Source organism: Hemicordylus capensis, chromosome 4 (assembly GCF_027244095.1).
Source record: "Hemicordylus capensis ecotype Gifberg chromosome 4, rHemCap1.1.pri, whole genome shotgun sequence".
In the NCBI taxonomy this organism is placed as follows: Eukaryota; Metazoa; Chordata; class Lepidosauria; order Squamata; family Cordylidae; genus Hemicordylus; species Hemicordylus capensis.
The window spans coordinates 213,625,545-213,653,270 of NC_069660.1; the positions used below are offsets into that span (position 1 = coordinate 213,625,545).

At 43.7% G+C, this 27,726-nt stretch overlaps 1 protein-coding gene and 1 long non-coding RNA gene across 16 annotated transcripts in view; one reads left to right on the forward strand and one right to left on the reverse strand.

Moving 5' to 3' along the window:
* The window catches only part of PHACTR1 (phosphatase and actin regulator 1), a 451,342-nt gene that overhangs the window by 316,169 nt on the left and 107,447 nt on the right, over nucleotides 1-27,726 (forward strand). The window contains exon 1 of one of the 12 annotated variants that reach the window (XM_053250905.1): nucleotides 10,821-10,988. The exons of the other annotated variants lie outside the window; for them this stretch is intronic. The gene's annotated coding sequence lies outside the window, so the exon portion shown is untranslated. Of the gene's footprint in view, nucleotides 1-10,820; nucleotides 10,989-27,726 lie in introns of those variants that run through there. 12 annotated transcript variants of the gene reach the window in all.
* Nucleotides 1,596-27,670, reverse strand: LOC128325280 (uncharacterized). 4 transcript variants are annotated; one of them, XR_008307338.1, is made up of 6 exons: nucleotides 27,560-27,670; nucleotides 20,248-20,308; nucleotides 7,956-8,003; nucleotides 5,843-5,947; nucleotides 3,934-4,125; nucleotides 1,596-3,277 (listed from the first exon to the last, which is right to left on the reverse strand). It is a non-coding gene; the product is annotated as an uncharacterized LOC128325280 (long non-coding RNA). The 4 variants fall into 4 exon arrangements; XR_008307336.1 differs by having other exon boundaries at nucleotides 3,887-4,125; XR_008307337.1 differs by lacking the exons at nucleotides 1,596-3,277; nucleotides 7,956-8,003; nucleotides 20,248-20,308; nucleotides 27,560-27,670 and adding an exon at nucleotides 6,349-6,635 and having other exon boundaries at nucleotides 3,409-4,125.

Consider the following 27,726-nt stretch of genomic DNA (forward strand, 5'->3'; position numbering starts at 1 on the left):
TTTGGGAGCAGGGCCCAGGAGCTTTAAAAAAGAGGAAAGCAGGCCCTTACTTGCTCTCCACCACCCCATGCAGCTTCCTGCTGGGTCAGCACGTGCCCAAGAAGACCCACATGGCATCAGAATGCACATGGCATTCGTGCATGCACTGCTCTCCTCTTTCTTTAAGCTCTCAGACCCTGGTCCCAAAATATGCTTGAACTGTGGTTCGTGCATATCCCTAATTCCAATTCTGGCACTTCGGTGTATGCTTAAAGTGATATTTCCTAGTGATTGCACTAGTGGCCTGGGGGCAACAAGGAAAACCTGGCCAGAGCGCTTTCCAGACTAGCTGCTCATTAGCAGCAAAATGCCTCTGTTTGGGCAAGTTGCATTCGGGCCGTAAACAGCAGGGGGAGCAGTCCTGCAGCAACTAACAACGCAAAAAAACCCAGCAACTTTTCACGCTGGATATAGGATGTCCTTGTTCTATATCGCAATGATTAAATTCGCAACAAGGCACTGGAAATGTGAACAGCACCCTGCTGTCTGCGTAGGGACTTCAGTGTCACGGCACAGGAAGTGTGGAAGCACACTTCCGAGATTCATCCTCACTCCGTAGTAGGGTCTAGTCTGGAAAGCTCCATGTTTTACTTTTCTTCTTTCCTTGAATCAGAGCAAAGCACTCAGACAGAGGCTTCCTTGTTAATAGAATCATTGCAGACAGCCAAGATCTAATCTGGGTTGTACTTGGGACAAGTGGGCATGGCTACAATGCAGACTTAGTATTTAGACCCTTTTAATTGTAATTCAGTGGATACAACCAGAGAGTTGAACAGAAATGTAACCTGCTCCTGAAGAATAAGCAACAATGATATCTGTTTGTTTATGTGATGTCCACTGTTCCCTCTAAGGTGGGTGTGTGTGCACCAACTTCCAGGCCCCCGCACAGCAGTTTCTGACGGGTGCACAATCTCTGCTGCACCTGCCACTGCCACCCAACTGCCCGTCACCCTGCCCCCACCCCGGCTAGGAAGCATTGCCACGCTTTCATCATCTCCCCAGTCAGGGCGCCGCTGCTTCCTACCCCCCCCCCCCCCGCTGGCCAGGCCGCCTCCTCCAGTTCCGGCTGCAGATGGAGCAGCCAGAGGATGGGAGGTGGCGGCAGCAGCTCCCCCCCCTCCAGCAGCTGGGGGAAACCGGAGCTGGGGGGCAGGGGAAGGAGAACGAGAGGCAGAGGCGGTGGTGGCCCCCAACCCAGCGGCTGCAGCCAGAGGAGCCAGAGGAGGACAGGAGGCGGAGGTGGCTTCCCTCTACTGGTAAAAGGTTAAAAAATATATATAGCCGCCATGATAGCCACAAACTAGCAGCCTTTGCACAAACTCAGCAGGAAACTCTGAAAGGTAAGATCCTGGTTTTTGTGCATTTACAATGGATAAAACTAGCATGTGAGTATTAGATCCATTTATTTTCAAAAATACTCATCAATGCTTGATAATTCTGTATATCCCAGCATTGCTCTACTTTGGCTCCACACTTGGCTTCTTTCTCCAGGGAATACACAGCATGACATTCACATAATTGGAAATAGCACAATCAGCTGTTAAGAACAGCTGTCACTTGATTAAAGAAATTTTAATTCATCATATACAGTTTAGTTGATTGATCAGTTCATTGATTTACTTGTAAAAGAATAGTTCGAAGGGGGAAAAATGCTTTCTTTTTAGATAATGCCTCTTTTAAGATGATACTTGCCAGGTGGTTTTTATAAGCATAACTTTCTTTTAAAAATTTAAAATGTGCTGATCACTTAGGGCATCTTTTTTTTAATGTATCAAAACATTTGATTTGATCTAATTGGTTAATTGACTAAATATTGCAGCCTTAGTGTCAGGATAGCATCTGAGTGCTGGGCAGGGTAAGAAATGCTTCTATGATCGGTCAAGCCTGTCCCACCATCCAGATGCTTTGGAGGAATGAGTGGGTAGGTTTAGACCTTGAGCTATCCAGAGATATGAGTGTGAGGGTGGGCTTGGCCTGTGAGACAGCAGAGTGGGATGCAAAACGTTTAGCAGTCTTTAGACAGTGGAATTAAAACTGTGTGTGGCAGCAGTGGCGGCTCATCCCCCCCCCCCCCCCCGGGTTTAAAAAAAAAGAAAGGTGGAACGTTTTTACAGTATGATTCAATAGTCATTAATCCGTGTGTGTGTGTGTGTGTGTGTGTGTGTGTGTGTGTGTGTGTGTGTGTGTGAGAGAGAGAGAGAGTGTGTGTGTTATGTGCGCACACTTGATGGCTGCTGCCCAGGACAAACCTCTTTCCGCTCACTGACTATAAAAACTAGAGGGAACACTGGTGATGTCCCTTCCCCAGCATCCCTAAATTGGCACTGCTTCACTGGGTCAGGAAGGACAGCCACCATCAGGGAGGGGAAGCTAGTCACCTGTATGTGGTCTGCATGTGACCTTATACATATGAAAAATTTGATCCTCCCCCCCGCCACCATACTATAGAATAAAAGCCTACCATAGAGCCGTCTTATGCAGACTTTTAGGTCCAGGCTCCAAAATTACCTAAGTGCACCTATGTATTAAACTTTGTGTCACCCCAAACATTTCTAGAGTGGATTACAAAAGATAAAATATCACAAAATACAATAGTACAAAACTGTGATTAAAGCAGCAGTTAAAAATGTTGATGCCTTAAAAAGCTTTCCCTATACCATATTAACATATACGTTCCCACTATTTTGTGGGCACCTTGCTAGTTAAACATATTGTTCTAGTTAGATGAAGATAGAAAAGTCACTTTTTCTGCAGCCAAGAAAGTCTAGTAACCTATATTATAAGGGCTAAGAGGCAATTTGCTGGAGGTACAAAAGGACTGCTAATGGTTGAGGTACATTAAGCTCTTGCACTGTGCTATCTCCTCTAATTTAACAATAGAGAAAAACATATAATTTGTTGCTTTTTGATGCTCCTCTGTAAGACTACAACAAAATGAGCAGAAAATCCAATTAGCACAGAGTATTTAACGCCCCAAAGATGCTCCTAGAACCATTGTTAACATAGGCAAAACATGTAACAGACAAAAGGCATTAAATCAACTGGTTACATTCCTTCTTTTCTACCTGTACTGATTAAAACAGAGCTAAGAACTGCTAGTGGTGGGTAACTGTGGTCGCCATATTTGACTGAAGCTGTTCATAGAGATTTTCTAATATTTTTCTCCAGTATTTTTTCACAATATCTCCAGGAGGTTTCCCAGATGGTGGGGCTTTACTGTGGCAGGAAGCAGTGTAAGCTAGGAAAAGTTAGGACAAAAGTATGTAAAGTGAGTATAAGCATGTATAAGCATAAATAAGCATAAACTGTAGTAAATCTGGGCCATTCACATGGCTGCTTTTTTACAGTTGAGCATGTCAGCTACCTAATGGCGCAGCAGGGGAAATAACTTGATTAGCAAGCCAGAGGTTGTCGGTTCGAATCCCCGCTGGTATGTTTCCCAGAATATGGGGAAACACCTATATCGGGCAGCAGCAATATATTATTATTATTAGTAGTAGTAGTAGTAGTAGTATTACATTTATATCCCGCTCTTCCTCCAAGGAGCTCAGAGCGGTGTACTACATACTTGAACCCTGTGAAGTAGGTTAGGCTGAGAGAGAAGTGACTGGCCCAGAGTCACCCAGCTAGTTTCATGGCTGAATGGGGATTTGAACTCGGGTCTCCCAGGTCCTAGTCCAGCACTCTAACCACTATACCACACTGGCTATATAGGAAAGATGCTGAAAGGCATCATCTCATACTGCATGGGAGATGGCAATGGCGAACCTCTCCTGTATTCTACCAAAGACAACCACAGGGCTCTGCAGTCGCCATGAGTTGACACCTACTTGATGGCATGCTTTACCTTTATGGTTTGCATACCTGCCAACATGTCCCTATTTTCCCATTCACCTGAATGGGAAATAGGACGTGTTGGCAGGTATGGGTTTGTTGCAGTTTTTCAAATATTGTCTTTTTCATATGTCAGGCTTCTCCCCATCCATTTCTGGCCAATATGGTTGCAGAGGAGGTGGGAGCATCCCACCTCAAGCTTCTTTTTGGTGTATTCACCTGTGCCCCGTTAGGCAAGGAAATCTATGCCATCTATGGGAAAAAGAGAAAAATTTCAGAGTGGGGTAGTGGCTGGCCACAGAGCTCTTAAATCTGACACAAGTAGTGGAGGATGGCAGGACCATGTATTTAATTTCAAGTAAATCCATCAGTGCATTGATCTTTAATGATTTTGTAAAGATTAATTTGAAATCACACTAATATTGGAGAAAGGCAGCAAAAAATAACAAGACATCCAATAATAACTGATTTTTTTTAATTTAAAAAATTAAAAATCCACAGACTGCTCAAGTCACCTCTCACTTTATCTGCGTGGTAAGTCCATACAAAGCAGCAAAAAAGCCGGAGTATCCCTCACTGCCATTTTCAACACTCTCCCAAAGTGCAGCTTTTAAAACATGCTTATATTATATATTAAGGACCAATCATCATGAAAAAAAGCCATTGGCTGTATGAATAGCACTTTCCTGTTCCTGTACTGAAGTAGCTATAAATCCCTCCCTCATATGAACACACACACCCATCATCCTATGCATATTGAAGCCGGAGTAAATCACTATTTGGGAAATCTCCAGGATTGCTTTTAGGCAGGCTTCCCCAAACTGCGGCCCTCCAGATGTTGCTGAACTACAACTCCCAGCATACCCAGCCACAAAAAATTATGTCTAGGGATGCTGGGAGTTGTAGTTCAGCAACATCTGGAGGGCCACAGTTTGGGGAAGTCTGCTTTTAGGGATATGTGAACAGGTCCGGTGGTTTGAAGGTCTGGAGGTTCAGTCTGGGGGTTCTGGACTGAACTGAACCCCCCGCCCCCCGGTTCCTTCCAGACTGGAACCAAACCTCCGGACACATTCACAAATTATTATTTTTTAAAATGAATTTAAAGTACCTTTAGCCTCTTTGAGGGGCTTCCTGTATGCCGCAGGGGGTCCACGAATGTCCCCCCTCTCCCCGCCGGCCTCTGAAGTCACCATTCGGGCCTCCATAGTGTGTGGCGGTGGCCATTTTGGCTGCCGCCATACATGCACAAATGACCTCCGTGAGGCCCTGGGTCATGCCAGGGTTTGCAGGGGTCATTTACGCATGTGCAGTGGCGGCCAAAATGGCCACTGCTGCGCACTATGGAGGCCTGAATGGGCCAAAAATGATCAATTTCCCGGACCGTGGTGGTGACTTCAGAGGCCAGCGGGGGGAGGGGCAACTTTCGCAGACACACACACCCCGTGGCATACAGGAAGCCCCCAAAGGGGCTAAAGGTACTTTAAATTTATTATTTTTATACGCTAATGTGTCCAGACTGGACTGTTGGGGGGGGGTGATGGGGGCCGTACTGGACTTGGCCGGTCAGGTTTGAGTCCAGTCTGGATTTGAACCGAACCAGGCCAGCCAGCTCCGTGCACATCCCTAATTGCTTTTATTAGTCAGCTGATTGAGGACAATTCCAGGACACTTCTGGAAGGCTGGCAATGCAATCAGTTTCAGCAGCAAAATATGGAGGGAAGGCTGTGGGGTGTGGGGGGACTACGTCAGACATTTACTACAGTATTGCAATATTCTATATTTAACATAATGAATTCACATGGAAGGAAAAAGTGCTGGGCTAAAAATAATTTAATCTGCCTTTATGCAGTACATGCTGAAGATTCCTGTGCAACAGAGCAATTTGTGATTTTATTGAGGCCAAAGGGGAATATTCTTTGCCCTTAGATGTAATTTTAATAGCAAGCTACAGCAATTATCTGGCACCTACTTCAGCTTCTGATAAACCTTCTAAATCTATTATATAGGCTCCCAGATTTTCCACAATTCTGTCAGATGAATAAACTATTCTGTGAAAGAATGCTTGCATGGTCTCCTGGAAAGAAAATGAAAGCAGATTGTAAAAACTCTAATGAGTTCTATCCCTGTAAAAAAAATAAAAAAATTGAGAGCGTTTCATTCCCCCCCTCTAGATTAGCATCTAACTGCAGCATTTTAAATGAATTTAGATGCAAGCCAATCACATGTCCTCTTGAGATTAGCAGCAAGAATTTTCTATCAAAAGGAAAATGGTTGGATTAAAGACTTCCGCTGTGCTGGAGGACTTGTATAAACTGTGCCACATTAAAGCAGTTGTTAGACAAGAACATTGTATTTAACCTGGTATAGAGTACTTATTGAAGAAGTGAAAATATTCTGATTCACGGCTGCCATGAATGTGTGAGAATTAAATAAAAACCTCCTGAGTTTTTATTTAACCTTATACTAACCTCCTACCTTACAGCATTTGAGAGATGAAAATAGGGAATCTGTATATTTATTTCTCTTAGACGTATCAGTTGCTAATTGTGGGTTCCATATGCAGATAGGGAGGAGAATTCTGTGATGGTTAAGGTCAGTTGTAATGCAACTGTTACTGGTCGGAGGATGTTCTTGATTGTAGAAGAAAGGAATATATAGATACTAGCCAACCCCGCACAGAGCATCTGTGTGCTCTTTGGGATCGGCAGTTAACTCTCCCCACACCTTCTGCCCCAGTCTCCGCTTCCGGGCCCAGCCGTCTCTCCTCCCCACCACCACTTCTGCCCCCCCCCACTTTCTTTCCCCCCCTCCTGGGCCTTGCCTCCTTGGCCGTGCCTCCATGGCGACCAATCCTCCTGGGTGCGCCTCAGCCAATCAGGCGCATCCACTGCTCAGCCAATCAGCTGAGCACTGGGACGCACATTCCAAGGCACACCCAGGATAATTATATAGATAGGTATTGGTATTGGTATTGACACGCGCACACACACACACACACACACACACACACACACACACACACAGATAGCAGGCAGGGGTCTGCGAAGAGAGGGGTTGAGAGGGAGGAAAGAGCCCCTTCAGGAGAAGGAGGCTGCTGCTATGTGAATTAGATGAAGAAACAAGAGGAACAAGATCTGTTAACTCAGGAAGGAAGGGAGGGAGAGAAGGAGAGAAAGAAAAAAAGAAGGGAGGGGAAGAAAGACAGAAGGGAAGAGCAAGTGGAGGGGAAGAGAGAAAAAATGAAGGGTGAAGGATGGGCCCGAGCCTGTCGGCAGCCTGACGGGAACGAGTGGCCGTCGTGGCACTTATTGGCAGCAAGGAAGGGCTCCGGCAACTACTGCTGCTGTTTGGGGCTACCAAGACCATTAGCGGAGTGGGGGGCAGGCAGGGGATGGCCGGGGCCTGTCAGTGGCCTGAGGCGATCAAGTGGCCATGGAGGCAGTGAGGAAGGACCTGGTCAACCGCTGCTGCTGCTCCTGTGGGGAGGAGCAGGGCTTGGCTGAGGGTGGGGAGGTCTCTGGGGATAACGGGGTGCAACTTGGACGATAGGCACCAGCAAGGTGAGGGGGATGGAGGAGTGACCAAGTGCGGTGAGGGGGATGGAAGCAACTGGATTGAGGAGGAGGAACGTGTGGCTCAGGTGAGGGTGGAGAGATCTCTGTGAGGGGGACTGTGGCAGAGGGTGAGGGGAGCACTCAAGTACTAGTGTGCAGATGCTCTGCACAGGTTAAGCTAGTTCACATTTAATACTCTTATTCTTATGTCAAGAATCACTTCCTGACATTCCTCCTTTCCCAGCCCCATACATATTGCTGAAGAGTAAGTTCCATCTGCTAAACTCAGTGCTCTATTTATTTACTCTGAAGTCCCCCCTCCTACTCTGTTTTAAATACCAAACAGGTGCCTATTCTTTATATTAAAGATCTGCTAGATAAATAGAATTGCCCTACAGTGTTCTTTCAACAGTTCAAAATTAACCTCAACAAGAAGGTGAAGAAACAGGCTGTATGAGTGGTGTAGCAAGGTTGGAGTGGATTGGGTCCTGCGACAAGAAGTGAGAATGGGCCTCAGCCCCCACCCACCTCAATCTTTCCTCTGTGCTCCCCCTGCTCCCAATCGCTGTATCTTTGCTGCAGAAAAACGGTAAGGATGGTCGATCAGTCAGTCAAAATTCATTATGGTCTTTTGACCAACAAAATAAATACAGAAGAAAATAAAAACCTTAAACCCAAAATACACGGCTTGGGGTATACAAAATTCAAATATTTTAGGACAAGTACAGATAGCTGCAGAAATGAATACTTTTTCAGTAGTTAACCGATCTTGATTTGATAAAAGCAAAGAAATTAAAATCTCATCAGATATGCCAGAATGTTTTACTGTAATAGGGGAAATACAATTATTGCATATATCACAGTAATAAGAACAGTATAAAAGTACATGGGAAACTTATTCAACAGCACTAGAACCAGAATAATAAAATATCTCACTATAAAGAACATTATTATATCTTCCCAATAATAAAGCTGAGGGTGACACAAAAGGCCCATTCAACACTCGTACAATGAGTGTACAGTGTCCACAGGTACATATTTGTACACAGATATAGCCATCTACGTATTATACTGAATGCAGGTACAGAAGTACACTTCCTGTCTGTACCATACATTGAAGGGCCTGTATTCAGGTTCACTTTTTAAAAACACAGGTACAGTCATTCACACAAACACGTGTACAAGTATACAGATATCTGTGCACTCATACAACATAATGTCTGAATTGGGCTTATGTCATGCCAATGTAAACATTTTACAATAATAGTAGGGACATGGTGAAAAACAAAAGATTCTTGGCATGCACTTTCTACTTCTTCTAATACTACTACTACTGCTGATATATACAGGTGGTCCTTGTTATTTGCCGATTCCATATCTGCGCATTTGTGTACCTGTGGTTAGGAAAAAGACACCTGACCTTAGCATACGTGTCTGAGTGGGCGGGGAACATGCTGACCTCATGTATCTGCGGGTTGGAGGTGGCCAGAAATTAATGGCCGCGGAGGTCATTTCCGGCTGCCATTTTCTTGGACAGAGCCATAATATGGCTTCCATTTTTGTGAAAAAATAGAAAAACAAAATGCTGATTTCTGGCCAATTTGGGGCCACAGCATGACTCAAGGGGAGCAGCAGAGCAAGGTAAGGAGCTCTTCCCCCCCCCACCTGTGAAATTTTGTCGATTTTCAGCCAACGGGAACCTAACCCCCCACAATCTTAACTCAATATTCACAGTTTCCATATCCGCGGCTACAGCCCAGAACGGAACCCCCGTGAATATCGAGGTCCACCTGTACCTCTTTTCAACTAAAGTTCTCGAAGAAGTTTACACAGAAAAATAATTTTAAAATAAGATGGTTCCCTTTCTGAAAATGATTAACTATCTTTTCTGTGCCAATAATAGTGCATACCTCCCATACATACACTTTTTATGCACACACATTATCATATGCATTCTTTTTTAACTTATATGACAACTACAATCATCTCACATATTCATACATCAAAAATAGTTCTGACTTTCTGGTTTGCCAATTCATGATTGATCTTTTTTGCTCTCTTATGCTCACGCACAACTCAGTCCAAGTTTTCCAGGGGTAACTGAGGCCTAGATGTCACTTTGGGATTTAAGAGTAAACTGAACTCAGTTGCTACGGAATGTTTGGGGAGGGATGAGAGCGAGAAGAGGAATATATGATTTTACTTGTTCTTTTAAACATGGATAGGATTCTAAGCTCCTTTTAATTAAAACATCTTTTCAGTTTTGTCTCGGCTTCAAGGGAATGGGGCAGTCAGCTAGCATCCCTCCACCTCTCCTTGTGATTGGCTAGCTAATGCTCAGCAACATTTCCCTCACAATTGAGCTTGTCAGTCAGGCTGAGGGAGGGGTGGGCACTGAGCACTAGCCAGCCAGTCAGGAGGAGAGGAAGAGGAGGGAAGGATGTTGCCTGGCACTCCTCCAACTGCCCTACTGGAGAGGGCTCAACTTGCTCCAATAGAAGCCAACAGCATGCCAATGAGTTTGGGGAGGCGAGAAAGAGAAGAGCAAGCTTTGCCTAACCAGTGCCCCCCTCTCAGGAACCTTTGTTCAGTTGCATATTTTGTCAGATACAACTTTTGGAGTCACAGATCAGTACGCCACTTCTAGTTGGTTGGTTGTGGGGAAATTATGTTCCTCTTTAAAGAGTAGCAAAGTTTCCCCCCTGATGTAAATCTCAGATCTGCTGGCTTAGACATTTCCAGCCTCCCAATTGAAATAGAGCTTTGGCCGATGTTCTGCAGCCCACCTAAATCTGCCAGCTGGGGAGAACTCCATTTCAAGTGGCAGAAAGGGAGCCTGGCCCTTGAAATAGAGAGGTTTCATCTGCTGCCAACAATTGTGCAAAAGCTGCAACAGATTTGTCAGTCTCTGTACGATTTAAAGCAACCTCCCTGCATCATCACAAATACAAACCTATTCAGTAGAAACCCTAACTAGGGGTCAAGTTAATACCCTTTCAAAGTATGTCATGATTTATTTGTTACATTTTACCCTGTCCGTTCTCCAAGGAGCTCAGAGCATGCTATGCATGGTTTCCCCACCCATTTTGTTTTCACAGCCTTAAGAGGTTGTAGCTTGTGGTAGAGCACTTGTTTTGCATGCAGAAAGTCCCAGGTAGGTGCAGCCCAGGCACAGACATAAAGAGTGGCCTAGGGGACATCAAGAGGCCTTCTTCGCCACTGAGGCATGCTGCTGATTTTCCCTTCCTTGCCCCACTGGGGCTCTGATCTTCTCTCCCTTCTTCTCCACCCCCACCCCATGCAAGCTCGGAACAGGGCTGGCCCATACACTCAACAGTCCTAGGCAGTTGCCTAGGACACCAATTCCTGATGAGTGCTGCAGCTCTCTGGGCAGAATTTTGTGTGGGCAGGGCTCGCTTCCTAGGTGGTCCCTGACTTGCCTTCCTCCTCCATGTATATTGTCTCCACTCCTCCCGGCCTTGCTCCGCTCTGTTGCTACTGTGGCTGCTTGGGCGGGAGTCTCCATCCTGGTTTCTCAAGTGCCCAGACTTCAAACAGGAAGTAAGTGGTGTACCCAACAGTTGGTTTGGCTGTGGTCGGGCCTGTTTGGTCACAGAGAGAAGCCCTTCACAGCACTGTTAATAACTGCTTCTCAGGGAGAGATTTTGGTTGGATTTTGGATTTCAGGGTGTGCACTGCTGATGGGAGGGAGGCAGCAGTAATAGAGGAAGGGCGGGTATTGGGCAAGCTCTGAGCTTCTCAATGCTCTCTCCTCTCCACTGTATCCCAAAATTAGCACAGGCTAGTCATTTGCAGGTTGTCCATGCGGGCTGGTTTGTTGACTTGGTTAATCAGAACATAACAGCCCTGCTGGATCAGACCAAAGGCCCGTCTGATCTAGAATCCTGTCTCCCACAGTGGCCCACCAGATGCCTCTGAAAAGCCCACAAGCAAGAGGTGAGGGCATGCTCTCTCTTCTGCTGTTGCTCTTCTGCAAGTCGTATTTAGAGGCATCTTGTCTCTAAGGCTGTAGGTGGCCTATTGCCACCAGACTAGTAGCCACTGCTAGACCTGTTCTCCATGAATTTATCTAAGCCCCTTTTATAGCCATCCAAGCTAATGGCCTCCACATCATCCCATTTTAGAGAATTCCATAGATTAATTATGCACTGTGTTAAAAAGTACTTCTTTTTGTTTGTTCTAAGTCTAGGAAACTCCAGCATCAACTCCACTACCAACTCCGTCAGCTCAGTTAGGGAGTCAGTTGGGCAGCGGGGTGGACAGTACACCAACAGAATCCCCAATCTATCCTTAGTTCCTAGTCTCAGAAATGCACACTCAATATAAGTCAACTGTCTCACAGGGGCCCTAGTAAGGGAGATGGTATATAGACCTCAGCCACTCCACCCCACCCCCACCCACTTCCTCTAGCCTGCTCCACAACAGGCTTTACTATAGAATAAATTCACTATATTATATACTATATTATATCTTTCATATTTCACCTTAGCTGTAACTTTCTGCTCTTGTATTTTGGAGGACAGCTACATTTAACCCAGTTCAGATACATTTAACCAAATTAGGCTGAACTCTCATCCTGTCTTTTTTCCAGAAGTAAACATCAACTGATTATCAGAGTGCCAAACTTGAGTCTGGGTCATTCCACAGTGTTCCTGTGAGGCTTGTTCCAAATTAGGGAGTCTCGCAGACCAAATGAGTTAAATGCATTCTTGGTGTGCACTGCGTTGTCAGTTTCTTAATTGCACAGAAATATGCTTATATTAGAATCACAAGGTTCAGAAAATCTTAAAAATTGTCCATCACATGTCACCTAGCTTGGGTTGCCAACTATTTTCCTGAGAGGTTGTCTGTGTCTTACATGAGCAGCAATTCCCACATTATATTGCCATTCTAGGAAAAGCTTTTCTAGCTGCATTTTCTCTTTTCACACAGCTCTTAAAAATATAGGAGCATTGCAAGGAAAAATAGTTGGCAATCTTCTCCCTACTTATCTTAGCCTAATCTTAGATTCTTATGAGCCAGAAGCAGAGAATAGGAGCGAACATATCATAAGCAATGTATATGCTGGAGCTTTGCATAGAAAGATTACATTTCATGATCTTTTGGTCCTAACATTCGTGTTTTTTCTTTGCACATGCCGCACATCTGTGAAATTCACCAGAACATTTTATGCATCATTTATGCCAGAAAAGAAAAGGTTTATGCCATAAGAAACTTTTGTTGATTTTGATGCGACAAACAAACACACTTATTTCTTTGAACTTCCTCTCCCTTTAAGGTGCACTTTGATTGGATACAGATGACGTCATTTGAAATAACTTATTATATTAAAAAGGGAATATTTTTTTCAATAAATAGTAGCATCCCTTCTAGCATCCCTTCTTATTGCCAGTGTCTAATTTAATTCTATTATAACTGTAGTAACAGTCAGGCCTGAGGGAGAACTAGGCCTCAATTAGAGTAACTAGAGGGTGGGCTTCTCCAAATAAGGAAGAAAGCTCAGGTAAATCAAATCCCTGTGGCCCAGTCCAAAGTGTGGGGCAGGGTTTACTTAACAACAGCTTATAGAGGAGTAGGGGAGGTGTGTGTCAGAGTTCAGTTCTTCCCTGGAGGCCTCTAAGTGAGGTCTGATCAGCAGCTACTGTAGGGAAAGGGGAGACTAACAGCCTTGGACTGGAATCAACTACAAGTCCCTTACCTGAAATAAGTAGGAAGGATAGGGACCAGTTTAGCTAGACACATCAGGGAATTTATTTTTGTTTAATTGCCGGGGTCTGACTGCATGGTTCTTGTAATTGCTGGGGAAGAGTGTTACTTGAATGGAAGCAGTAATTGTTGGTGCCTCTATAGTTTTCCTTATCATCCAATTAGTAATAAATCATTGTTATTGTTATAGGGTGTTACTCCTTATTGGTTCCTGTCCTAGTCACACAATCTTGAAGTCATAAGATTGCTCAAGGCTTTCTTGTAGGGAGAGGTTTTCCACTTTACTCTCCCAGAATATTCCCTTGAAAGGGTGAATATGCTCAAATTAAAAAGTGAATGGTGGCAGCCTACCTGGGACTCCTCACAGCTAGAGGAAGGATTTTGTATCTCCCTACCACCACCACCACTTTTTGATTATTACAACAAAATAATGCATTTAGATGAGAATATTCATATGGAAGGAGTATGTGAATATATACAAGGGGCCCTCGTTTTCCACTGTTTCAGCACTTATGGTTTCACATATGTGCAATATATACCCAACCTCGTTATCCGCGGTACGCACCTTTGCATATCTGCAGTTTTCGGCAGTGCAGTTCTGCCCTTACATAGTCATGCTCTTGTTGCACATGCTCATGGGTTTTAGAACTAGGGTTTTAGATTAGAAGAGGACAACACAGTTTTTTGGTCTGCATATTTAGAGTTTTTTGTGGTTCTAAAAGCAATTTGTTGGGAGCCACCCAGAGACAGAAGTTTGGGGCAGCATACATTAGGAGTGTGCAAACCAGCTCAACATTTGACAGATTCGACGTCAAACTGGTTCAGTTTGACAGTCTGGAGTTGAACTGAACCACCCCCTGTTCGGTCTGACCCTGGACCGAACACCCCCTGACTGTTTGGGGGTTCGCGAATGTTTTGTTTTGATTTTGTTTTTACCTTTACTCTCTTCAGGGGAGTTCCTTGAGGCAGTGGGAGCATCCGTGGAGGTTCCCCCTCCCCCTGCCGGCCCGTGTTATAACTGCCAGCGGCCCGTTTGGCCAGTTTTTTGACCCTTACAGAACTTTGAACTTCTGCGCAGTGGCCATTTTGGATGCCACTGCACCTGCGCAGTTGGCCTCTGTGAGGCCTGGGTCATACCTGGGTCATGCCAGGCCTCACAGAGGCCAATTGCGCAGGCACGGTGGCATCCAAAATGGCCGCTACACCAAAGTTTGAAGGCCCAAACGCCGAACAAGCTGCTGGCAGTGATAATGGTGTCCAACGGGGAGAGAGGGAACCTCCATGGGCCCCTCCCCCCACCACCGCAAGGAACTTCCCCCAAAAGGAGTAAAGGCTAAAATAACAGAAACAAATAACAGAAACAAAAAACAGAAACGTACGTGAACCACCACCACCAACACCCCCGACCAGACTGAACCGGGGGGGGGGGCAGTGGTTCGAGTGGGTGCCGGACCAACCTGGCCTGGTCAGGTTCGAGTTCAGTCCGGACAAAAGCTGAACCGGGCCAGCTGGTTCTGTGCACATCCCTAGCATAGATTTGATAGACAAATAAGTAAATTTTGGGCTAGCATTTAGTATGTTTAGGGATCCATTGAGAGCCTTCAGGAGCCATTGCTCTGAAGCTTTTGGAGGCTTTTTGGAACAATTTCTGTGGAGCCTTTGGGAGCCTCTTTTGAGCAATTCCTGTGAAGTTTCTTGGAACTATTTTCTGTAGTCTCTTGCAGCATTGTACTAACTTCATAAAATACTAATTATCATTTTTATAAAGAGAACTTGTGTTTGGGGTGGTATAAAATATGATTAATAATAATAATAATAATTTTGATAGTTATAGTACTATATTAATTATTTGCAATTAAAATCAATTTAAAGTGAAAATTTAAATGTGATGTTAATTAACCATTGAAAATTGATTATTCTCTCACTTCTTGATTCTCATACACTCTGCTGTGTGTGTTTACTTGAACTGGATTTAATATTGTCCTGCCTCTTTGCCCAACCTATCAACCAATCAGGCCAAGGGGCTTGTACTGCTAAGTGCTGGACGTCAACAGTGGAGTGAGGAAACATCATGATTATTATGCATTTCTGAAGAGTGGGAGAGCAAGAGAGCTGAGGTAGCCGAGATACATTGCTATGCTGCATCCTTATTTCTGCATTTTACCCTGTTTTTTCAGTCATTTTCCTGAGCTCCAGAACCCAATCCTTCAATTCCCATTGTCTTGAGGTGTCATTATCCGTGGTTTCATTAGCCACAGTTGTAGGCCAGAATGGACCCCCCATAAATTTTGTGTGTGTGTGTGTGTGTGTGTGTGTGTGAGAGAGAGAGAGAGAGAGAGAGAGAGAGAGATGGGGGAAGCCCATTAATGAGAAACCCTTTCTAAAGCTATATAGACACACATGTTTTGTATATATGTTTCTTCCAAGCTGAGGAGGGTTTTTTTAATGTCTAAAATTATCTTTTATTAGGATTGTATAACCTTGCAAGGAAACTGCTGCCAATTAGAATTGGCAGACATATCTAGCTCCTGGCTTTAATTAGAGTAAGCCCTTTATTGCCAGAAGTAAGATATGGTGCATTAAAGTTTTTTAGCATTTAATCGGGAGGATGTTATGTAATTGTCTTTAATATTGGCAGGCAAAATTTGAGGGAGATGGGGGGAAGCCATTCTGTTCTTACATAGTCATTTGTCAAATTTTAGGGAGCTAAATTAGCAAAGGAAGGCCACAAAATCATTCTACTGAATTTCTCACAGTTTTCAGGCATCTCCTTGGTGCCAGAAACAGCCATAGACAGATGTCCACTCAGCTGAGCTATTCCTAGTCCTTTCCTTGCCTTCCAATCCTTTTCAACCTAATTTCTCTCAAGAAGAATTACAGTACCTTCAAAACCAAATGAGTATTGCACTGTGTGAGGGCTTGGCCTCAGCTGGCCCTCAGTCTAAACATCTGCTGCTACCAGTATAAGACTTTTAGCTTTTTTTACTGGTTCCACTCCCAGTCACAGAACTCTAAAAAAATATCAAAAACTCAGTAGTGTGGTAAACAAAATGGGCAAGTAGGTGTGAGGTAGGAACAAAACGACAGACAGACACCAGTAAAATAGTGAAAAAACAAGAACAGGCTTACTATAATAAAGTTCAAATTTAAAAAAAAAACACTACAGGAACAAACCGGGGAAAATTCAGTTAGGCAAGAGTACAATTTAAAAGCATCAATCAAACAACCTTGCTAGCCTTCTCATCTAAGACTTAGCAGGTTTCAGTAGGTCCAGAGTGTGAGAAACTTGCAGTTTGCTTCCTTCACTATCTATATGCACCCCATTTATTGGGAGAGCCATGCATCATTGCAGGGTTGCTTCCAATTTTAATTACTGTTTTAATTGTTGTCCTCTTGATAGTTGGTTATTGTTTTGTTTGTAACTTGCCTTGGGGTTTTTAAATTTGGAAAGTGATATTGAAACCCCTAAATAAATAAAACAAATGAATACAATCTCCATTGGGAGGGGTGCTCAGCCACTGCACCCATATTTGGCTTCTTGCAGGTGCCTATAGAAGCCCCTTCAGTTACAGCAGCTTACGAGGGATTGGCAGCAGAACTGTTGGATACCCTCCCCTCAGCCTGAAGATGGCCCTGGGCAAATATCATTATGAGAAGTTGGGAGTGTCTTACAAGGACCCGCCTGGAGTGGCGTGCTTTTTATTTTTAACAATATTTCTTCCATTAAAATGGAGTGGTGGTCTAGGGATGTGCATGAATCACAATTCCTATACTGATTTGAAAGGTGGGGTGGGGAACCTCTAAGAGCGAAGAGAGCGGGTCTGTACCTGCTACTCCACTGCTTGCTGCAGCAGGAAGCTGTGGCATCGTGTTTCCCAGCACCCCTCACACGCCAGCAGCATGTTGGATGCTGGGAAACATGATGCTGCAGCTTTCTACTGCAATGAGCGGAGAAGGAGCAGGTACAGACCTGCTCTCCTTACCTTTCGAATCGGTGCATGAATTGTGATACATGCACATCCCTAGAGTGGTCAATCTCATTCTTGTCTAAGGTGCTAAACAACTCCAAAAAGCAACATACAAAACTAGAGGAAAGGTTACACTCTTTGCTATGTTGTAATCAGGCTGGACAAAACTTTGGTGAAATTCTGATATGAATGAACTAATTTATTATTGAGTTATCTTGATGACAGTGACTGATATCTCGACTAACAAAATGCACAGGTAATAAGGTGCACATTGCTGAGGGTCAGCAACATGTTTCTTCTCTTCCTGAGCACTTCCAAAGCACAGGCAGAGTGGGGGTGTTTCACCCACTTGCACAACAGTGCATGTGTTGAGGGACTGGGGGAAATTGTGCCCAAGCTCCAGTCACAATCTCCAAGTTCCTCTTTATATATGCACTCCTCCGTTAGTGAAGTTGTCAGCCAGAATCATTAGAATACTTCAGTAACTGTCAAGAGTAGGATCATGTGCACCAACTGATACTGGTTTCTGAAGTAGTTGTCTTTGTAGAACTGGGAAAATAATTCTCACACTGCAAAGTCAAATACAGATTTTTGTTATGATTGGGTGGGGGCAGGGAGTAGTTTACACATGATTTTTTGTTTAGGTTTTTTTTAAAAGTAAGAATACTTTTAGAAATAGTGTCACAGCAGCATGGAAAAAAATGTTCCTAATGAATTGTATGCTTCATATGATGCCCAGAAAGGTGAAGAAAAACTCTGATTTTTTTAATTCATTGACATCCCACTGCAATTTCACAAGGCCAAAGTGCTGCTAACACAGATGCCTGGTCTACAATTCCACCAGTGTGCATAATTACTGTACAGTGATCCCTCTACTTACGAAATTAATCCGTTCTGAATGCACATTTGTAAGTCGAAAAGTTCGTAAGTCGAAAAGCGGTTTCCCATAGGAATGCATTGGGAACGGATTAATGCGTTCCGGAGCCTAGAAAAAAGACCCAGACCCCCAGTAAGGCTTGCAAACTGCACAGGAACATTTCTTTTCAAGAATAAACAGGCAGTAAACAGGCAGGCAAGTCAAGGAAACCGCATGTAAAATTCGTAAGTCGAGGAAACCCCATCTAAAAATTTGTAAGTCGAAAAAACCGCATCTAAAACCGAATCTAAAACTGCCGTTTGTAACTCGAAAAATACTTATGTAGAGTAGTTCGTAAGTCGAGGGACCACTGTATATCCAATTCCCAGGCCTTCATCTGAGATTCAATTTTTAAATTTAAATTAAAATTTTAATGTGTGTTAATGTGTTTTTATTATTATTTATCTTTTTATGAATTTTAAATGTGTTATATTTTGTTTTTGTTTTATTGTTAAATTTATACCCCACCTTTAATTAAGAAAATCCCAAGGTGGTGGTGTTACACTGCCTAGAGATTTTTATACTAGACAGTATATAAATTCAATAAATAAACAAATAAAATAAACTGCCTTCATTGTGCCATCTGCAATGGAGATGTTGTTCTTTGATTCCCATCACAAGAACTGTTGCAATGCTGCCAGGCTCTGCGTGGCAGCATGCAAAATCTGCTGGATCCTGACTGCTAGCCCATAACCCGTGTAACAGATTTCTAACTACTGACTATTTTACTTGATCACCCTGTTTTAGTTAGTTGTGTTACTTCACATTTTAACTATTTTGCCTTATGTAACTGTGAATACTTTCATATTTACCCTTGTGTTATCTCTATTTTAGTAGTCTCCCCACAATTTTTAGAGTTGTATTTTATTAATCATAATTTTATAGTCTTAATTTTTAGTAATTTAGTTAATTATTTCTAGATAATTTGGTCTATAATAATTTTAATGTAATTGCCACATGATCTTTTATTTTATTGTATCCGTTGTATCCTGTGCTGGTCTTTGACCGTACTAAAGATGATTGATTGAGCTGTTGCGTTGTCTTGCTAGCACAGCATGATTGCAGTTCTCCATTAGTCTAACTCTTTTTCAATGCTGTGTAATTAATTTGTTTAGGGAACCTGCAAAACATGTTGTTGTTTAGGAAGAAGCAGTTTAAAAAATGCATACTATTGGTTTTCTTTAAAATCCCAGCTGTTACTGTTGAGAAAAAACCAAAAACTATTTTTAAAACTGATAGGAGGGGAAGGGTTTGCTCGCTTATCAAAGCCTGCACCTATTGTTTTTAATTTGTTAAAATGTGTGTGTGTGTGTGTGTGTGTGTGTGTGTGTGTGTGTGTGTGTGATCTATCTTATTTATTTGTTTCTCTATGTAAACTGCTTTGGAAACATTTGTTGAAAAGCGGTATATAAATATTTGTTGTTGTTATGTCAAATTTAACAGAGGGAGTAATATGTAATTCTTAAACTGTCATTGAAAACGATGTATGTATGTATTTGTTTATTTCGTCCCAAAGCCAGCATAAATACAAGAAAAAGAAACAACAACAATAAAATACATAAAATACATAAAACATTGATACCTTCAAATGACTAATTTCATTCAAATGAAACTGGTTAATCTGAAATGCACAGCCTGGCATCTCGTGCCTCAATCACTCTAAACCGAATCTTGTTTGCTATGGAGAAAAAAATTTGCTACCCACCTGTAAATGTGCTCTGACTTAGCAGTAAGCAGAAAAAGGACCTTGTCCCCATCAGAAGGACAATTAGAATTGTAATGAATTAATAGAGGAGAGAGAAGCTTTCCCCTTAATTCAGTATAAAATCTACATTTCAGCATCAGATGTTCCGTAGTCTCCACTTCACTGTTCTGGCAGGGGCATAATCTTTGATCATAGGGCAGCTTCCCAAAGCGTCCCTCCAATACCGCCGTCATTGAAAACAATGGGTCACTTCAGATGTCACGTGGAACCTCATAAAAGTTAACAAAGGTTCTGAAATAAGCCGGGAATAGTGCTGCAGACAATCAGCAATCTCCACTTATTTCTCATACCTATGGTTTGTAAGTGGCCCACCACTTTCTTTGCCTTCCAGGAAGGGCCTGTGTGCAATCTCAGGGTGCCTTGCTCTGCCCTGCTACTGGCAAGCCCTCGCCTTGTCACCCACTTCCCAACCATTGGTCCCGATTGTAAAGTAGGCAGGCTCACCTGGAATGAGTTCCCTGGGCTGTTTCCACACTTTCTAAGTTCTCCAAATGCTCTTGGGTTCCTACAAAAGGCAAATGAATCGTTAAAGCACTAAACCTCACCTCCCCCAGCTTATGTCTCACACTAAGCACCATGAACAATTCCCCACCAACTCCTACATTAGCAGAAAACAATGCTAAAGCCTATTGGGGAAGCTGAGAGCGATTGAAAGGATCTAGAAGGGGAAGTAAAGTAATGGAGAGACAGGATTAACTACAAATCAGTGGTCTTGGTTTAAATAGTGGGAGGGGATAGGCAAAAGAGAGAGCTGTTGGAAGGCAGGAGAAAGGCAACCTAGCATAATTGTATACCTGAGAAAAGGGTAGATCGACTGACAGGATATACACAGAAAAGGTTGAGTTACAAATGTGGAGGAGGAAACTGAGGAAAATTTCTTGTAGATGCAGTGTTAGCGGGGAGAGAGGAGCAATTTTAGGGAAGGACTAGTTTACAGTGTTAGAACTATGGAAGGAGAAGAGAGAAATAATGTGTTGGGAAACAGAATGTCCAGCTCGCCACTGTGACAACGGGCTGCTGCTGGACGCCAGCTTTGGTGGAACGGCTAAGCAGTCTTCAATTATCTCTGTTAAAAGCCTGTCAATTTTAAAAGAAAGACAACTCCTGTCAGCAGCTTTGCTTCTAGGCAAAGATTGGGGAGATGATGAAAACTAAGGGAAGTTTTCGAGCTGGCACCAGTGAGAATCTCCTGCAGCATAGATTAGGGGTGTGCACAGAACTGGCTGGCCCAGTTCGGTTCGAGTGTGAACTGCACTTGAACCTGACCAGACCAGTTCGGTCCAGCCCTCCTTCGAACCCCTGCTCTGGTTCGGTCCAGGGGGGTTAGCCCTTCGGGGGGGCTCCCTGAAGGCCGTGGGGGTGGGGTCTGTGAAGGTTCACTCTCCCCCCCCCCATCGGCCTCAGTAATCACTGCCGCAGCCCATTCGGCCGCATTTTCTGGCCCATTTAATGACGTAACGGCGATTTTAAAAAAAATATTAATGGCCGTTACGCCATTAAATGGGCCAGAAAATGCATCCGTAGTGGCCATATATTAAAAAAAAAAATTTAATGGCCACCACGGATGTGTAAATGGCCTCTGTGAGACCCTGGGCAATGCCAGGCCTTGCAGAGGCCATTTGCGCATACATGGTGGCAGGCAAAATGGCCGCCGAGCTGGTATATGGAGGCCCAAATGGGCCAGAAAGTGCAACCGAATGGTGGTGATTACTGAGGCTAGCAGGGGAAGGGGAACCTTCACGAACACACACACCCCTGTGACCTTTAGGAAGCCCCCCAAAGTGGCTAGAGGTAAAGAGATTTTTTTAAATTTAAAAAATTCATGAACTGGCAGGGGAGTTCGGTCCCGGTCCGGACAGAACCGGGTGGGGGTTCGGTTCAACCCCAAACCATCGTACTGGTTCATACATCCCTAGCATAGATTAGCAATGTTTTGTGACTGGTCTCAGCTAGCAGCTAGCTGGTCTTAGCTAGCTGGTCTCCTTTCCTTGGAGGGAGAAATCAAAGACACAAACTACAGTTGTGCATTCAGATGTAATGTGTTACTAATTTTAGGCTTATCCTAAACTTCAAACCTAGGGTTCAGATCTTAGTTTTAAAATATTGGGTCCATTTTCCTCTGGAGTAATACTACATCAGGTGGCTGGGGCATCTGGGAAAATTAAAATGGTGCTGCTTTCCAACTGCTCTGCAGCTAATGGCTGCGCTGGTTGGGGTAGTTTGAAGTGGTATTGGGGGAAAGAGTTAAAATTAAACTCACATCACAACTCTGGTTCTGACAGAACCTACCTGGGCTAAGAACCAAGGAGACCTTCTCAGAGGAGGAGGAAGACCCAAGCCACAGCCAAAATCCTTGGTGCCAATGGGAACATCACAGGTCCTACAGGCCCACCAAAGCTCACAATTTCCATAGCCCCAGAGGCAGGGTAGAACTCCAGTACCTGAGGCGCTTAAGAACCCAAGGCCTGTCCCCCAATGGGCTACTCACAAGGAGGAGGAAGTCAGCTCAGGCACTTCCCTTGAATTGGGCCCATTCTGAAGCTCTGGAGATTGGGGCTATAGAAGACACTAAAATATTTTTCATAAAATGTACAGCAGATTTAACAAAAGCTCTGTGTATTTCAGTAAGACTGCCTTCAATTTCAGGACAATTTGAAATTGCATCTTTGAAACTGAATTCCACTACTGATTCTAAAGTAAAGTAAATTTGTGCCATCGAGTTGGTATCGACTCCTGGCAACCACAGAGCCCTGTGGTTGTCTTTGGCCAAATATAGGAAGGGTTTACCATTGCCATCTCCCACGCAGTATGAGATGATGCCTTTCAGCATCTTCCTGTATCGCTGCTGCCCGATATAGGTGTTTCCCATAGTCTAGGAAACATACCAGTGGGAATTCGAACCAGCAACCTCTTGCTCCCTAGGCAAATTACTTCCCCACTGCACCATTACTGGCAAAAGTCAGTAACAAGCCTGCTGTTCATTTTATAAAATAAGGAAAAGGTCATTAGCCAATTTCTTTAGAAGTATTTTTAGGTCACCCTTAATTAGCAATCTTCAGAATTGTTGGAATAACTAAAATCATTAAATGTTAGTGTGCTCCCTGACATTCTGAAGCAAAAGCCATCTGCCTTCTCTGTCACTACTGAAGAAATATTTATTTTAGTTATTTATTTAGCATATTTTTATACCACCCAAAACTTACATCTCTGGGCGGTTTATACCCAGAAATAAATGTATCAAAAAAGTTACAATTTCATTGTTGTACAGTAATTTACTGCATTTGATACTTGCATTTGCCAAGACCTGAATCCTTCTTGTTGTTTTTGCAGTAACCTCATTTTGCTCTGGTAGTGATGGAGGAATATTGTAAAACATAGCACTAGTAGAATTGTCAAATCCACACACACACACACACACACACCCGCCTGCCCAGCCTCTTGAATGGAAGATGAAAGACCATTTGATCTCCACTACATTCAGCATAGCAAAAGCCACCCTGAGGGCTGCTTCAGGCATAGTGTTTTGCATTGTCAAGTCTATGGAAAGCGATCACTGTGACATCAGCTCTTTTGAGGACTATATTCCATTCAGCCATATTACTCTGATAAAATGGATTAATTAACCCCTCCTCTATATTCACTGTTTGGATAGGCCAAGTTATTGTGGAAGCATTCAACTATTTAAATATTGTCCTTTACATCTCTAAGTTATTAAGAATTCCCATGTGTAGCATTAGAATGGAAGTGCTGCTTTATAAGCAGCTAAATAATTTTGTCCATTTCTAGTAAAACACTTAAAATTGCTCAACTGAAGTGCAGCAACAAATTGTTGCTTGAAAGCCCTTAGCATAAATATACTGCGCTGCCCTTTAGTTTAGCTAAATGTTGCTCATAGACTTCAGAATATAGAATCAAAGGTTATCCCAGTGTCCCGGATCAGACAGTTGTGTGACCCCAGGCTCTCTGTGACATTAGAGCACTTGAGTCAATGGCAGGCAGAGGGTGTGACAGCTGACTCATTTTCAAAAATAACAGAGCTACTGCAGGGCTTACTGCAGGCCTCAAATGGTTTGAAAGAGTTGCGTTTTATTGGATTTTGCAGCTCACAGCAAGAATAGGGAGGGCAGGCAACCAGAATAGAGAGGAGGGATGAAGTGGGAAAGGCAGGAGGTTTGATGGCACACAGGCAGGCAGTGTTCCCTCTAACAAGGATTCCCAGATGCTGTTGACTACAATTCCCAGCATCCCCAGCTGCAATAGCCTTTGCTTGGGAATTATGGGAGTTGTAGTCAACAACATCTGGGAATCCCCGATAGAGGGAACACTGTAGCCAGTTTATATCTGAAGATTTTAAAAAACTATATTTGAAGATTTAAAAAACAGGAGAATGAGTTATCGTACTGATGATGCTTTCATTAGGGCTTCATTTATGTATCTTTAACATTTAGTTTTGTTTGTTGATCCATCCTTCAAATCTTCAAATAAATAATAATAATAATTTGATTTCTATACCACCCTTCCAAAAATGGCTCAGGGCGGTTTACACAGAGAAATAACAAACAATTGAAATAACAAACAAATAACAATTGTCCAACACAATAAAGATTAACAACAATAGCACTCCTGTTTGACCGCATTTAAATACTTAAAACCTTTTTAAAAAATCCTGACTAAAATGCTAACATGTTCAGTTTTCATGATATGTAATCACCTTTAATTACATATATTACAGCAAAGCAGAAGGCTGGAAATTTATACCTTCTCTATTGCCATAGTAACAACTGATAAAAATAAATCCTTAAATTTTTAAAGGACTCTATGAGGATTATGTTGACTAGCTTGGAAGTAACAGCTGACATCTTGACTAAGGCTGCACGTGTGCTAGGTGAGATGTGCCCATGCAGCAGAAGGCTTGTGCAGCTGTGTTGATCGTGCAAGGGAAGGGAGCTAGTGGTGATTTTTGCCAATCTTCCTTGCCCCTGAAAGTGCCTTGCAGCACCCGAAAACATGTCCTTGAGGGTCACGTAGCCTCAGCACGAGCACCAGAGGTAGCTGGAAAGCAGTCCACAGCACAGGCATTTCTTTCTGCTGTACACACACTATTTTAGTTAGCCACTAGTCATTAATGCAAATTATACATCCATAATAGCAGATCTTCACGGATTCTAAATCACACTAAAAAGTGCACTGCTTTTACATAAGGGCTGTAGGAGTAAGAAACAATGATAACAGCAATAGCAACATGGGCAGAAATATTTTATAACATAAACAAGCCTTTAATATAAATAGTAACAAAAACCATTGGTGATAGTTGCCATCTTAGAAAAGGCTTTCCTCATTCTCTCATACATGCTTTCCTTTTTCTTTTCTTTTCAACTCACTGGTTCTAGTTCTGTACTCAGGCATAACAACATAGAACATTTCTGCTCTTCCCACTGTGACAGCTGTTCAGATATTTGAAGATGACTATGATAGCCCTCTCTCCCACACACTTAGTCTTCTTTTCTCCAGGGTAAACACACTCAGCTTCTTTAACTGTTCCTCATAGGACTCAGTTTGTTGCCCAGACAAACCAAAATCACCATCTTTGTTGCCCTCGTTTGAACCTATTCTAGGTTATCAGTGTCATCCTTAAAATGCAGAGCTTGGAACTGGGCACAGCAGCTGACATGCTGAACAATGTAACATTGGCAGAGCTGATACACCCGCGCTGCTGCGAGCTTACAGTGAGGCCCCAACACATTTAACCGTCAGTGATATGTTTCTGATCTAACTAGTGCTTCTGGAGTGTGTGCTACCTGAAATATTTGTACTAGGACTTCACTGTGAGCCCACAGCAGCGCAAGTGTATTGGCACTGCCTACGTTATGCTGCTCTATGTCCTCAGGAGTTACAAACTGAAACCGATCCAGTTGAACCACATAAGAGGAGTTGCTGGACACCTCCAGTTCAGACAACGAATTAATTGTGGAGTCTCCAACTACGTCGGCCCAAATCCGAGAGATTTTATCTGCAAAAAATTCTTTAAACACATCACAGCGGGTAACTGATGGCTCCAAATTCTGATTCAAGGAAGGGGGGGCACATACTAGCCCCCTCACAACCCTGAACAACTCCACTGAACATGAATTCGCAGATGCAATATGGGCAGAAAAGAACCGCTTCCTTGCCACACATATCGCCTGAGCATAGATCTTTAAATGTGCTCCATGTCGTAATCTGTCTGATTAGAGTCGAGTCTTTCTCTATCTTGCACTCCAGTCACCTACCTTGCCGCTTCTGCCCCTGTAGATCTTCCGTATACTAAGGGTCCTGTTTTGAAGTGGGTCGGAGGGGACGCTTAGGAGCAATCATGTCTACTGCCCTGGTGAGCATGTTATTCCAGTTTTGCACCAAGGCATCAACAGGATCACCGGCAGAGCCAACATTAAATCCCTCCAAGGCTTCTTGGAATCCTATTGGATCCAATAACCTCTTCAGGCGGACCATTCTAATAGGCCCCTTGCCCCTGCAGAGATAGAAAGTGGTTGTAAGCCTAACCTTAACCAGATGGTGGTCCACCCATGACAATGGGGAAATCACAGGAGTCCCCACACACGGAACACCACCCTGATCAGAGTAAAAGACCAAATCAAGTGTGTGACCTGCAATGTGTGTCGGTCCAAAGACCACTTGGGATAGGCCCATAGTTGTCATGGCTGCTATGAACTCCTGAGCTGCCTCAGACAATTTGGTCCCAAAATGAAGTCCCCCAGCACCAAAAGTCTGGGAGACTCCAATGCAAGTTCCGTGACCAAGTCCGTGAGCTCAATAAGGGATTCTGTCAGGCAGCGGGGCTATCAGTACACCAACAGAAGTCCCAATCTTCCTGTCCCCAAACTTAGGTACACACATTTAATATGGTCAGACACCTCAGGGACCCTGGTAAGGGAGATGTTATCCTTATAGACAACAGCCACTCCACCTCCCCGCCCACGTCCCCTCACCTGCTCCTCTACAGAATACCCTGGAAGTAGAAGCTGGGACCAGATTGGGCCACCAGCCTCCCCCAACCAACTCTCGCTGATAAACACCAGATCAGCCCCTTCATCCATAATCAAATCATGGATGAGCTAGGGTTTATTTTGGACTGACCTGGCATTGCAGAGGAGCAAGGTAAGGCTATGTGGGTTGTTGGCAGTGCTCCACAAGGTCATAGAGCTAGCAGGACAGCCGGAAGGGGAGACAGCTATTAAATTTCTGACTACCCTTCCCCTGGAACGGCCTGCTGACCTGCCAACGTTACTTCTTCTATTCCCCACCACCACCAGAATAGCTGCCCCACATTCAACCGAAGTGCCCCCTGTCTCCCCATCTCTAGATGAACCCAAACACATAACAACTACTTTGACCCAATCTCATCAACAGTGAAGTGAGCAAGAATCTTCTCTAGCCGTTCAAGTTAGTATGTCAGCCCCAGCCCTCAGTCCTGCCTCCAAAGGCTGGCCCCCACAGCCTACACCAGTGGTCGCACCTCTGGCTGCAGCCCACTCTAATAAAGGCCAAGATCTCAGAAGCCCAATGGGTGTGTCTCACACCCACACCAATCAGGCACTTTGGCCAGGTGCAGAGTATATCTGAACACAATTAGAGTGAGTTCAGCCCCTGATTGCAAACAGGCTACAGCAAGGAGGACAAGAGCAAAGAAAAAGCCTTGGCCAGACCCTTCCCCACCCACAGGAGAGTGGAGCGTAGAAGCCAGATAAGAACTCCTTACCCTCACAGCTGTCTTCCAGTCACCTTCTGCCATATATGTCAGTGTTCGTTCTTTCCACTTGCACCAAGCAGGATTAAACTCTACAGTAATCACTTCATGCATTTGTAAACACTTAACCTGATAAACAAAATTGATGACTTCATAATTACCTCATTAAATAGTTTGTT